Below are 13,653 nucleotides of genomic sequence, written 5' to 3'. Positions count from 1 at the left end.
TATTGTGTGTGTGTGTGAGAGAGAGAGAGAGACAGAGACAGCTCTGTGCTGTCAGCACAGAGCCCAGTGTAGGGCTGGAACCCACAAACTGTGAGATTATGACTTGAGCTGAAACCAAGAGCTAGACATTTAACTGAGCCACCCAGGTGCCCTGTGAATTACATTTTAAAGATTGCATAAAGAAATTACGTGGGATGCTGAAACAGCCTTTTTGCTTCATCCTAAGAGTATTTTCAATCCCTGGACATTCTTAGAAACTTTAATCAAAAGGATCCTACTTTCCTTTGTGACTAAGATTAGTTACCATCCATTAAATGGACCATTACTCTGTAATAGCAAAAAGTTAGACTCTACATTCCATACTTTAGTCCACAACAACCGTGTGAGATAAATGTTCTTTATTCCAGGTTAACCCTTGGAAAACTGTAGGATGGTCATTTTTTTGAATGTTTATTTAGTTTTGAGAGAGAGCACACAAGCAGGGGAGGGGCAGAGAGAGAGGGAGACAGTTGTGCTGACAGCAACGAGCCTGATATGAGATCTTGACCAGAGCCAAAGTAGGATGCTCAACTCACTGAGGCACCCAGGCGCCCCTGTAGGATAGACAATTTAACTCGTCCTGTTTACACCATGTATATGACAAGTAGCATGTCTAGATATCCAAGGTGTGCTCTTATATTGCCAGGTTGAGGAGCTAAGGGTCTCGTACTTTTTGAGAGTTGGATGAAACAACAATTGTCGGTGGTTTTTTGCTTGTTGTTTATCTTTTTGTTACTGTTTTTTTTTTTTTACATTTATTTATTTATTTTGAGAGAGAGAGAGAGAGAGAGAGAGAGCGCGCATGAGCTGAGGAGGGGCAGAGAGGGAGACAGAATCTCAAGCAGGCTCTGCACTGTCAGCACGGAACCTGACACAGGGCCGGAACCTGCCAACAGTGAGATCATGACTTGAGCCTAAATCAAGAATCAGCAGCTCAACCTACTGAGCCACCCAGGTGCCCCAGTTATTGTTGTTTTAAGTGAAACTCCTTCAGTGGAGAGGCTCTGAGGAGTTATGAAGGGTTGGGAAAGAACTCATTCACTTGACAATCTTTACTTGGCACCCTGAGGAAAAGTTAAATAAGTAAATATTTATCCAAGGGGAGTCTTCCTTTTACAAGTATTTATTTTATGCCACAGCGTTCTACTAGCACTCAGTGTCTGGCTTGTAACCAGGCTGTGGATTCAGAGTCCTACTTGGTTTGAATGTCATCCCTGGTTCCTTTCATATACATCTGAATACAATCACAACTTTCAAGGGCCTCGTGTTATGGGCAAAAGTCCTTAGATGGTTTCCCACACCCCATATTAAATAAACCTAACTCTGATACCTTCAAAAATTCATGAGTGCATAGAAATGGCCAGTCTAGGGGCGCCTGGGTGGCTCAGTCGGTTAAGCGTCCGACTTTGGCTCAGGTCATGATCTCACGGTCAGTGAGTTCAAGCCCCGCGTCAGGCTCTGTGCTGACAGCTCAGTGCCTGGAGCCTGGTTCAGATTCTGTGTCTCCTCTCTCTGACCCTCCCCCATCCATTCTCTGTCTCTCACTGCTTCAGAAATAAATAAGCGTTAAGAAAAAAAATTAAAAAAAAAAAAGAAATGGCCAGTCTGAAGGGTAGGTAGAAAGGATGGGTATTAAAAAATTAATCTAGGCTTAGGCTTTTGCACAAAAGGTAACACTGACTTCTCTTTAAGTCAGGGTAATTCATGTAGTCGTCATCCACAAATACTGATTTCTTAATATTCTCACTTGTTTTCAGAGTAACTCATCAGATTTTTTTTTTTAATGGCCTCTGATGTTGTGATTCAATTAGCTAAATTCTAGAATTCTTGCTCTAGGGAAATCCTGCAGGCTCCAGGCAGTTGGGGAATGGAATAAGTACTCTGACCTTCACTTCTATTTTTTGTTGACTTTGGACAAGAAAATGAAACCCCAACATCTTCATCTTGAATCTATAAGCCATTTTGAAATTCTTAGCTGAAAAGTGCTAGGGAATTGCATATAAAACTAATTATTACCTTGTAATGAAATGGTTCTGCAAATTACTGCTTAATAATACTTGAAGTCATCAAAAAGTTCAAAGATTAATTACCATGTAACTGGCAGTGTTTGGATCAGAAAATTAAAGTTCCAGTGGAGAACAGAAAAATATCCACATAATTACCCAGGTATAATGCTGCTTAATACATTCAGGAATATAGGCTTCTCAAAATAGCAGATTTCTTTTGAGAACATTAAGTAATTTTTCATTATTCTTACTTCTCATAATATAGTAGCCAATATCATGCTTGTTTACTAATTTATATATAATGGATACTTTCTCTTTAGCAAACACCTGTACCACCATGAAATAATTAGAATGATATCATTTCATCAGGATATTATTGTTTTTGTCATGGATTCTGGCAATTAATATGGCCACATCCTTTGGGGACATTTTTATGGACCTTAGGTGGCAAAAATGTATGCCACAGAACTGTAAAATGTTTGAAACCATGTAAAGAGACTTTTGAGTTTACTGATGTACCATTTGAATCAAGGAGTTTTAAGTTTATTTTATCTTTCTATCCTCCCTATATCCTTGCAAATAGACACTCTGGAAGACAAGCAATTAGATGGGGTCAGCATGTCCCTTCAGAGCTTCTAGGACAGAAAGAAAGCTGAAATCTGGAGCCCAAGTACATTCCTTCCATAAGCATACTTGGTATTTGACACCCTACCTCGTGTATTTCCAACTACACTATCCTCACTCTACATGCCTCGTTTAAAAGTTTGGCTTAGGAAACTGGCCTCTTATGTTTTTAGGGGATTTTTTTAAAGTGAGACATAATTTAAAAATTGAATTTGGCAAGCCGTGCCAGGTTCAAGCAGGAGCCATATGCTAGCAACCACCATCTGGCAAGTTCGTTTCAGAACACTTTTGGCATGCTGTCTACCCCATCTGAAAATGTTTGTTCTACACTTACCTGGCTGATTGTAAAAAAGAAGGTCACTTACAAAGAGAGAAGTGGAATGTAAGGGAATGGAGGGAGGAAGAGTAACTAGAAAGAGAGGACTGAATGACCTGATTTGAAGAAAATATATATTTTTTAATTCAAAGCAGCCATTGTTGAATTAGGTTGTAGCAGGTGACATTTCCCAGGGTCAGATAAGTGAAATATCAACTAAAGATTAGCATTGGGGAAATTTTTTTTTTAACGCAAACTTCCCCAACAAAGGGTTCTTGACTGTGAAATATATGTCTCTTGGTACATGCTTATCTTCAGACAAAAAACAAAACAAAACAAAACTAGAACCTCCATGAGTGATGCGTCTTTGAGACCCATCCTCAAAGTGACCCTCACATTCACCATCCCTCAGCTTCAGAGACTGCTTCCTCCTGGAACAATAGCCATCATGGCTGTTTTAGTTCTCTAGAGTTCTTTTTCTAAATTCAATCTGGAGGCAAAAGTCTTCCTTGGAAAAATATTGGGGAGAAGCAGAAAAGAAAAAGAAACATGCGTGCTTTTTTTCTAAACTTGAACCCAATCAGTCTTTTCCCTTACTTCTATAACCATATACAAAAGCCTATCATAACCCTCACAAATTAACTCATGCCCTGCTCTTCTGAATCTCCCTTCATGATGAGCCACTTCTCATTTATTTGATCTGCCTCCAGATGCTAGACCCCATGCACATTATGTCATGCTTTATTTTCCTTTGTAAGATATTCCCCTCTTTGAACAACTCTCATAATAGAAGACACTCCATTCCCAAGAACCTCATCTGACCTGTATCTATATCTGTATCTATCTCTCTATGTATCTATATCTATCTAGATTATTTTTAGCCTTCATTCATCATGTGAAATCCCTTCACACCAGGGATTTAAAGTCTCTACCGATACATGTTATATGGAGATTTGATGATTAAAGCACTTGAAGTGGCAGGGAGCGAAGCAAGAACCAATAAATACAAAGACCATTGCTGTTGTTATTACATGTACCCTCTGGAGAAAGCCAAGAGGAACCTAGAATCCTAGACTCTTGAAGGGAAGGAGACTCAAAATCTGGTCAGTTTACATTAAAGATGAGAAATGGTTAAGCCCAGCCATCAACTCATAGATGCTATTAAGGTTTGGAAGAATTAAACTTTATTTCCTTTGGAGATTAAATGACTCTCTAGACAGTGGGAATATATCTTAAAAACATTTTTGATGGTAGTAGAGGGATTTAAATTTGCCCAGTACTTTTTTGTGGTTATGGAGGGATACTAAGTTTATGACTCTCCAGGAATGGTTCTACGTACAGAACCAGTGGGCAACACTTGTTTTTGTCTTGTTTTGTTTTGTTTTGTTTCCTATTAAACTCACTACATCTCAGCCTCAAATAATACTTTTGTAGACTTGGGACTACTATTCACATTCTCAAGTGAATCAGAGTCTTCTCTAATGAGTTTTTCAAATCTTTTAATGTTCGATAAACAGCAACTCGTAGTGACAAAGTTGTGTCTGCTGATTCACCACTGTACCCCAGATCCTAGCACAGAGTCTGGCACTTGGCAGGGTCTCAACAAATATCTCTTGCTTGATGTGCTTGTGGTGGACAAATGTCCAAGCTCAGATGCACCTCTACTGCATCCATTCCTTATATAGCAAAGTAGAACTGTATTTCAATGGTAGGAAACCTAATGTGGTAACATAATTCTCCCTACTTTAAATGGAACATACACTTAGCACTAAATATGTCAACTCAGCACATGAAAGCAAATCAAAATACTCAGTTTCTTTATCTAAAGTAGCAACTGGGAATATACATACAATTGTTCCTCATAGTCTAATGGAAGGTACAGATAAATAAACAGATCATCCCAATGTTGTATAATAAATATAATTCATGGAACTCCCACACATAAAGGCAGGTGAGGGATAAATGTAAGCATTTGTGTCCACACAGACCTGGGTTTAAATTGTGGCTCAGTCACTCACTAATTATGATACTTTGCAATTTTCCCTTAACCTTTCTGTGCTCCAATTTCTTCATCTATAAGAAGGATATAATAAAGTACTTAGTATAGGACTATTTTAAGGTTTTGATGATGTAAGATATTATAAGGAGCTTAAGACAGCATTTGGCCAATTATGTGGATTGTCATTAACTGTTACTCCAAAATCAGGGAAGTTTCCCTAGGGAAGTGAATTTTCTTTTGTATTTGTAGGAAACTCCAGCCAAATGAAGGGACAATATACCATTGTGGGGGGCAGAATGTAGATTTGTTTATCATAGTAAGCATCATATGCGGCACTGATATGTATATCAATTAATATTTATCCTTCATTTCAGAAAAGATTAAAAGCAACTCTGGCATCTCATGGGTGAGCCATTTGAAACTTGTCAGGTCACTGACCTCTCTCCTTTGAGTTTTCCCTGGTCCTTTGGTATTTACTAAACAATATGGCCAGTTGCTTCTGCATTTTTGGTTAGGGGCAAGTTTATCCTAAAGAGTCTTGAGGGAAAGAGAATGGGAATGGGGATAGTGCACTGGTTCTTAACCGGGGGTGATTGCGCCCTCCAAGAGACATTTGGCAATAAGAAGGAACATTTTGGGTTATCACAGCTGGGGAGGGAGGGTGATGCTACTTGTCTCTAGTGAGTAGAGGCCAGTGATAGCTGCTAAACATCTGGCAATCCACAGGACAGTCCCCACAGCAAACTTATTTCACCCAACATGTCAGGGGTGCAACAGTTGAGAAATGCTATCATAGGGAGAGTGAGGATGGTCTAGTGTTTGTAACAAGTCTGTCACCCAATGGTTTGTTGAGGACATCTCAGGGAAAGACACAATAAAGAAACGTACTTTGAAGAAAGAAATTCTAACCATAGGCTAGAAGACCAAGGGGGTTAGACATAGGGAAGGGACCGAAAAGGCATCACTGTGAATTTTTATATAATGGTGTATATTTAGAAATATTAAGGGAGTGAAAAGAATCACCATAATCTTCAAAGGGAGTCATCCACTAGTCATACTAGTGAATGTGGGACAGGGGAAGAAGAGAGCCGTCTACTGAGTGAATGTTCTCTGACAAGCTTTACGTGTATCTCGAGTTGATTATCATAAAAAAACAAAAAAATAAAAAAAAATGAAAAACTTCAGCCAAGTTGTGAAGTTGAGTTCACAAATACAGAACTGGTTAATGACAGGATCAGAATTTCATACAGAACTTTCTGACCCATTTCTAACTCATCATATTTCCCTTTTTGCTGGTTTCTCGCATCAAGCCAAGGGTGATGGCAGGAAAAAAACCGAAAAGCCCACATGAAAAATAACGACAAATACAACAACAACAACAAATCTGGCCTCAGGAAAGATACAGAACTGAAGGAAGCAAAGCCCAATGTGAACACTGTGCATGTGTCCTGATTGCAATTTAATGTGATACTAAACTGGAAGATAAGCAACACCAGTTCTCTAGGCTCTGGCCCAAGACACACCTCAAACAACCTGGGTCATGCTGTTCTCTCTGACACAGAAATAGCTAGATCACTGTTCCTGGGGAATGCAGAATAGGGAACATGAAGAGACACATGCAAGAGTGGGTGGAGGGCAAGGTCCTGAGTTTTTATGTCTACATGGAAGGAAAGTTCTAGAAGAGCTTAGTATCTACATACCAAAAACACTTTGGTTCTTATTTTCCAACCTCACTATCCACAGAGAAAAGAAGTATTGGCAGCCAGAAACCATGGAATATGAGCCAAGCCTCAGAAATAAAGCAGGAAAATTTTAGATTAGCCAGTAAGGGAAATGTTGAGACAGAGCCATTGGGGAGTGAGCAGAGTCCCACGGGAAGGGGCTTAAGGACTCCCAGCACCAAGCTTCTAGAGCACATTAGATAAAATGATTGCAAAGGACTCCAGTGGTCCTTTCTGGCCCCAGGAGATAATTGGCTAGCTGAGCAGAGCTGTCTCACCCATGGGCCAATGATAAATTATAACAATCCATTATTTTTACAAAAAGAAAAGGAAAAGGAAGGTAGTTTTTTCTTTCCCTCTCTTTCTCAAAATGAATTTTATGTCTGTAAGGAGCACCAGGCAAATAGACCCTAGAGACTAAAGTTTTCTATTGGCTCACAAGATAGTGACTTCACTGAGCAAAAAAGTACAAGAACCTTGTTTGTAAATTCTCCCAGCATCCTGCAAAACTTACATCAAATGCTCACTTCTCTGACCACCCTACCACCTACACAACACCCCTACTTGGTATAAGACCATTCTTTGGTGCTGAGGGCCACCCAGCACCTGACCCTCTCTGCTGAGCCTGCCAACAAGGGAGCTAGTTAAAATGTGTGGGACTCTGTTATGTGGACATGTGCTCGTTAGGATGTAGGCCAGCAATGTGTATCATAGGAGACAAGATCAGGAGTTGTTTGGAATGATTTTTAGCTGTTATGGAGACACGAAAGGGCTAGTATGGTCCCTTGGGTGTGATGGGACATGCCTGTTGATTTTCTCACTATTCTCTGAAATGCCTACCCACCCCCACCCCCCCCACACACACACAAACAATTTTTCAATGGCAAGAAGTATGTTTCTCTAAAGGAAATGCTTATTTTGCTCTAAATGCAAAAAAAAAAAAAAAAAGAGGTATTAGAAGTTTGTTTTCCATAACTAGCTATAGCACACTGAGATCTTTATAACCCAGTTACAATATCTGAAAGTTCATTTGCACTATACTAGTCCAAATGAGTTCTTGATAGGTACATAGCAACAAGAAAAATCAAAACAACTTATAATTCTGGAGCTGGGTCTCGATCAGCAGCATCTCAATCTCTGGAAAACACCACTAGGGTCTACACTGATCTCAAGTGTCTCCTTTCCTCTTCCCCAGAGAATTCTTTCTGCCAAGAACTCATCAGAGCTTAAGGCCCAACATCCCCATACCTTGGCCTCTCCTGACTGGGGGTCCTTTGAGAATTAGGCATTGGAAAGAAGGATACAGGGCCTGTAGACACAAAGATTTCTTCCAGAGACTTGGAACCAACTGTGGCATTTGGAATTCTGTGATTCAGATGATGAGAATATAGTCATAGTCTCAGTAAATAGGGTCAAACTAAAAGCTAGAGAGATCTCTACCACTCCAGATGGACCCTATCAGATCAATCTTAAGCAGAACAGAAAGACACAAAATTCTAAACAAGAAGAGGAAACATGACTTGAGAGAAATATTGAGGAGATATTTCACTTGAGTGGCTAAGCAGAACTGAAATTCCCCAAAGAAGAATCAAGTTGTTAATGCCTTATAAAATGCATGTTCTGGACCGGAAATCCCAAGAGATGCACCTCATTAGTTTCACATGCCATGTTGGGTGGTAATTAAAGACAGGGACTCTGGAGCTGGCTGAGTCCAAATCCTGGTCTTAATATTAGTTACGCAAACTTAGGCAAGTTACATAATTTTCTTTGCCTCCCTTTCCTTATTTGTGAAATGGGAACAATAGCACTTATGTCAGAGCATTGTTGTGAGGATGAATTGAGTTAATTTATATATAAAAGCACTTGTAACAGTGCTGATGCATAGAAAGTAACACATAAATGCTCGTTACTGTTGTACTGCTATTCTATATTTATTATATTATACATAATTATATAATATACAGTTATATAATTATGTATTGTATTTAGCTGCATGTGTTATATTTTATACTACATAAAATATTATAATGAATTACTATATATAACTATGGATTATATTCCATTGTGATATTATATACCATATGTTATATATCATACCATGTATCATATACTATATTTTATTCTTTATTGGTGACTATATCTGTGTTGAAGCTTTGAGGATAAATTTAGGTCCACTTTTTTCTCAAAATTTGTGATTTCTTTCTAAATTTTCTGAAACACACTCCATGTAATCTGGCTCAAAACTAGCTTTGACGTGTACTGGCTGTGGGACCTTGACAAAACTCCTATATGTCTCACTTTATTGAACTTGGAAATGAAGTTGAGTGAGGATTTAAATGAGATAAAACCAAGGAGCCCATCCAGCGTGCTCTGTGTGGGTTATAACAGGGCCAAACAGTGAGCACTTTTGCCTGGCGAATGGGTAGCAGGATCTAGGAAAATAGGGTCACTCCGCTGGTTGTCTCTGACAATCATTGTTCTTTTAGCTCCGTGTGCCCGACAAATATTATCATTTTCTCTGAGTTCATAATAGAAAGCCTGAGGAAGACATTATATCTGTGGCATTGAGTACTGGGCCTGGTACATTGTAGGTGTGGCAAAAGGATTGTCTTGTGGGCAGGCCGGTAGCAGTGGTGTGGTATAAGTAAAGGGCAAACAACTGTTCGCTATAGTTATTTGTTTCTGGTAGAAGTGGAGTTGGAGCCTCCCGGAATCTCAGTGCTTCAGGCCAAGAAGCCACAGAGTCTACCGGGGTTGTCTATGTACCTTGGAAGTCGCAGGTATTGTGCAAAGTATGTTGACATAGAAGCCATGGACAGCAGGGTGACCATCTGGTCCAGTTTGGCTGGGACAGGAGGGATTCCAAGATGTGGGACTTTCAGTGCTTTTCAGTGAATCGTCACTTGGAATATGGAAGTTGGACTTTCTAAGTCACATGTTCCTATTGTCACATGCAGAAAATAATGCCTGACTTATAGAACTTTTGTTAGCAAATAAGGAAGTGTGTATAAAGTACTTGAGATAGGCAGAAGTACAACAGATGTTACCCATGTTCCATCCCCTCCCTCCCCTGCAGTCAGTGGCATCAGAATGTGAATATAGGCTTGTGAATAAGCAGCTTGGTAGCTATGTAAAATTGGGCAAACCGTGGACATTTTCATGGCATCAGTTCTATCACCTATGAAATGGAAATAATAATGTTGACCTTCATGGGTTAGAATGGGATGCAGTGGAAAACTACTCCAAGGGACCAATTAATAGCTGGTATTTCCCTTCGTGCCTTCCTCCCTTCTTTTCTTTATTCCAGCAGATTTTTGATTCATAAATTTTATACAAAATGATGATCCTGAGAAATAAGACTTCCAAACACCGGTTGACCCATGGTTTTCTCTGCATTGTTCAGTTGAGGGAATATTCCAGAAGTGGTGCTTCTCCATGCTACCCATGTCCTTCCTCTGGAGGAAATGGTGTTCTGTGAAGATCTGCACAAGGCTTTACAGAACAGCGTTTGGAAACACTGAGAAGCTGGCCAGGATTTGGCCTCAGCTGGCCACTGAGGAGCTGGCCACGTCATAGCACTGACGTGATGTAGTGAACAGTTCTGATTTCCCAAGCCACTGGTCTTCTTTCATCCTTAAAATGCCCCCACTGGAACTGAATGAGGAATAAAAAATGACCATAAACCTCTTCCACATCTGCTAGGATGAAAATCTGATTGTTTATACTCAATTTATCATGTTCCCCTTCCTTCCTTCCTTCCTTCCTTCCTTCCTTCCTTCCTTCCTTCCTTCCTTCCTTCCTTCCTTCCTTCCTTCCTTCTTTTTTCTTCCTTCCTTCCTTCCAACTTTTCTATTATTTCTTTAGTTGTTTCCATTCTCGTCCAAGTCATAGGGTTTTTTTTTACCCCTCTTAATTTTTCTTCATTATTCTGAATTATCTCTATCCTTTCTTTATTATCAGTAATCATGGATGTATTTTGTTTTCCTGTGGATCATTCATTCGATAATATACTTACTGAATATTTATTGATCACCTTCAGTTGGTCCAGGCACTGTGTGAGATGTTGATGAGGAGAACAAAGGTGCAATCGCAGTTTCTTTAAAGAATCACTCTTCTGTATTCAAAAAAATTATATATGAATATATTAAAAAAGGAGAGGCTTGTCACATACATTGTCTCATTTTATTCTCACTCATGTAAGGATTAGGGGACATAATTAACTTGCCTAAGGTCACTAGCTAGAAAGTGATAAGATTCATGATTCAATCCAAGATATTTCACTAAAGCACAATGGTTCATTCTAATTTGGGTGAGCAGTGAAATAATTCATGTTGGTCTTCTCATTTTTCTTCTTTTAGAACTGGTTTCTTGAAAGTTTTTACTACTAAGGTCTTCCCTGGACAAAAATATGAGTTTGAGAGAGTTTTACTTTGGTGTTTCTTTCTACCCCAAATGGTCTCTATCGTCATTATGTCAAAGTTAACACCTTTAAAAGTCACGCCCACAAACAGCCCCATATTCTGAATGAATTCATAACCAGGATTCTTTTTTTCCCACTATCAAATTGTGTCCAGTTTTTGTCTCATTCTCTTATATGCTTATTCTTTGAAACTAGCTAATTTGATGCATGAATCCTAACTTGTGAGAGTAGCTGTTAGTGTTAATGCTACTTTGTTTTGGCTGGAATGCTCTGACAACATTGCCTTATCTCCCCCCCACCCCCTCCAAAAAAAAATATAGTGGCTGAGAGAGTCAGTCCCTGGGAATTATGGAAAGAACAAGTAGACTTGGGGAATTTCTAGTTCTACTGGATGATTTTCTAAAGACATTAAGGTCTATTTGACTTAAATGAACAATAATTAGCAATTTCCACAATCTACAGCAGTTGGGTAGACCACAACATTTCAATGTGTTATTGAAATTAAGGCTACCCAGGAAAGTCTGGGAAATTTTTAAGAGAACAAATAGCTAAGAACCTGGCTTTTTTCTTCGTGTGTGTGTGTGTGTGTGTGTGTGTGTGTGTGTGTGTGTTGCATATTGTTTGGTCAAAGGTCCTTTGGATTATTTGATTTTTAACAAGGTACATACATTATTGCCTATATATTTGGAATGGAAACACCGGGTTTCAGGTTTGTTTTCTTTAAGTCCATTAAAGCAGCACATTTGTTCATCCCTGGGTTCCAGCCATCTCAGAGCAATATGGTAGCCCTGCTGGGTGGGTGTCATTTGACTCATTTGAGTTCAAAAGCAGGAAGGTTTTATGGAAAACACCAGTCCTCCTTTCCTTAGGACTGAGTAGATTTTCAGTTCTGCCATAACAGGTGAGAAAAAGAGAGAGGGAAGCATACACCATCACCATGAAGTTGTACAGGCTTCTTGGGTGTTTGACTCATCACTGTTCCTTTTGACTGGAAAGGGACTTTATTCTCTGCCATTTAGCCTCAACACAACCAAAGGTTTCCTTGCCTGTTTCCAATGTAAAGAGCTTATGGAAATGACCATTTCACCTTCTAGACTCAAAGGCACAAGATTGCCCATCTCTCTCCCTGTGTTCCTTGTCATACAGATTCCCTCTTATAGTCTTTCTTAAAACCCTATTAATCAGCACCTCTGAAAGGCCCCATTACTGAGAATATTTAAAGCATGACAGGATAATACACTAGGAAATATACTGTGGGGAATATTATAGTCCTGGCAGGACTAAATGACCTAAAGTCATCTCAGTCTCCTGTGTTGCTTTGATTAATTAGCCCCATTTCTCAGAATCCTTAAGAGTCTAGATCTCTCTTTGTACTGAAGCTTCTGAGTGGCCAGTTCAGAGAAGTTTTTCCCTCTCTGGTGCCGTTTCTTTGCTTTAGGAGTGTCCTTACTCTTAAACTCCAGCTCTTATCTCTAAATATTCCTTAACAAATATGATTACAGTCTGGTGTGTGCTAGACACAGTGCATGGGGCTTGTAAGGACCAAGTTGAGTAATACCTGAATATCACTCAAGCAGCTCTCAGTCTGCAAGGGGAGGTTGAGCAGAAGGAGTCCCTTTGGACACACAGAGGAGGAAGTGCTTAATTTTGTCTACAATACAGGAGGAGGCAGCACATGAATTGGTCATTGTTTGCCAAGCAGATGGACCAAAGAAGGTTATTAGAAGCAGGGGGGATGATGATGTGCAAATATATGGATAATTCTTGGAGCATTAATTGGAGCTGAAGTAACTCAGCATATCTAGAATTTGAGGGTCGGGGGAGTGGTAACAAAGGATAAGGTCAGGATCAGCTGAATAAAGAAACGTTATATATGATAAATCAAGGAGCTTGGTCTTAGGGAACCACTGAAAATGTTTTAGATGTGAGTGTTAAAAAGATCAATCTGACAGGATAAAAGAATAGAGCCCAAAGGGGGACAAAAGGTGGGAGAGAACATTCAGGAGGTCACTGGAAAAGTTGAGATATGAGAAAACTATAGAGTCTTGGGATCTGGGACCACCAATGTGACTGTGATTCTTTCTGCAGATACATTTCTCTCTCATGGCCCTAACATTTCCTCTCATTTGAAAGAAATCAGGTAAATCAACTCTCTGTGATAGACCAATGCATTCTAATATGTTCTAACAGGCTTTCTGTGCCCTTCCAGACCCTGAATAAAAAACTATCCTCATTCCCCTTCTGATTTAAATATAGTTGAATAGTTAGGGGTGCCTGGGTGGCTCAACTGGTTAAGCATCTGACTCTTGATTTCAGCTCAGATCACGATCTCACAGTTCATGAGTTTGAGCCCCACATCAGGCTCTATGCTGAAAGCACGGAGCCTGCTTGGGATTCTCTCTCTCTCTCTCTCTCTCTCTCTCTCTCAATCTCTCTCTCTCTTTCTCTTTGCCTGTCCCCCACTCACACTCTCTCTTTCTCAAAATAAATAAATAAACATAAATAAATAAATAAACAAACAAATAAAA

General features: G+C 39.5%; 1 protein-coding gene across 2 annotated transcripts in view; it reads left to right on the top strand.

Annotated features, from left to right (window-relative positions):
• The window catches only part of AGBL1 (AGBL carboxypeptidase 1), an 840,069-nt gene that overhangs the window by 652,837 nt on the left and 173,579 nt on the right, over window positions 1-13,653 (top strand). The window lies entirely within an intron of this gene.

The sequence above is a fragment of the Neofelis nebulosa genome, chromosome 7 (genome assembly GCF_028018385.1).
Source record: "Neofelis nebulosa isolate mNeoNeb1 chromosome 7, mNeoNeb1.pri, whole genome shotgun sequence".
In the NCBI taxonomy this organism is placed as follows: Eukaryota; Metazoa; Chordata; class Mammalia; order Carnivora; family Felidae; genus Neofelis; species Neofelis nebulosa.
Note: the sequence above shows the minus strand (reverse complement) of the source record. Positions and strands in the feature narration are given on the sequence as shown.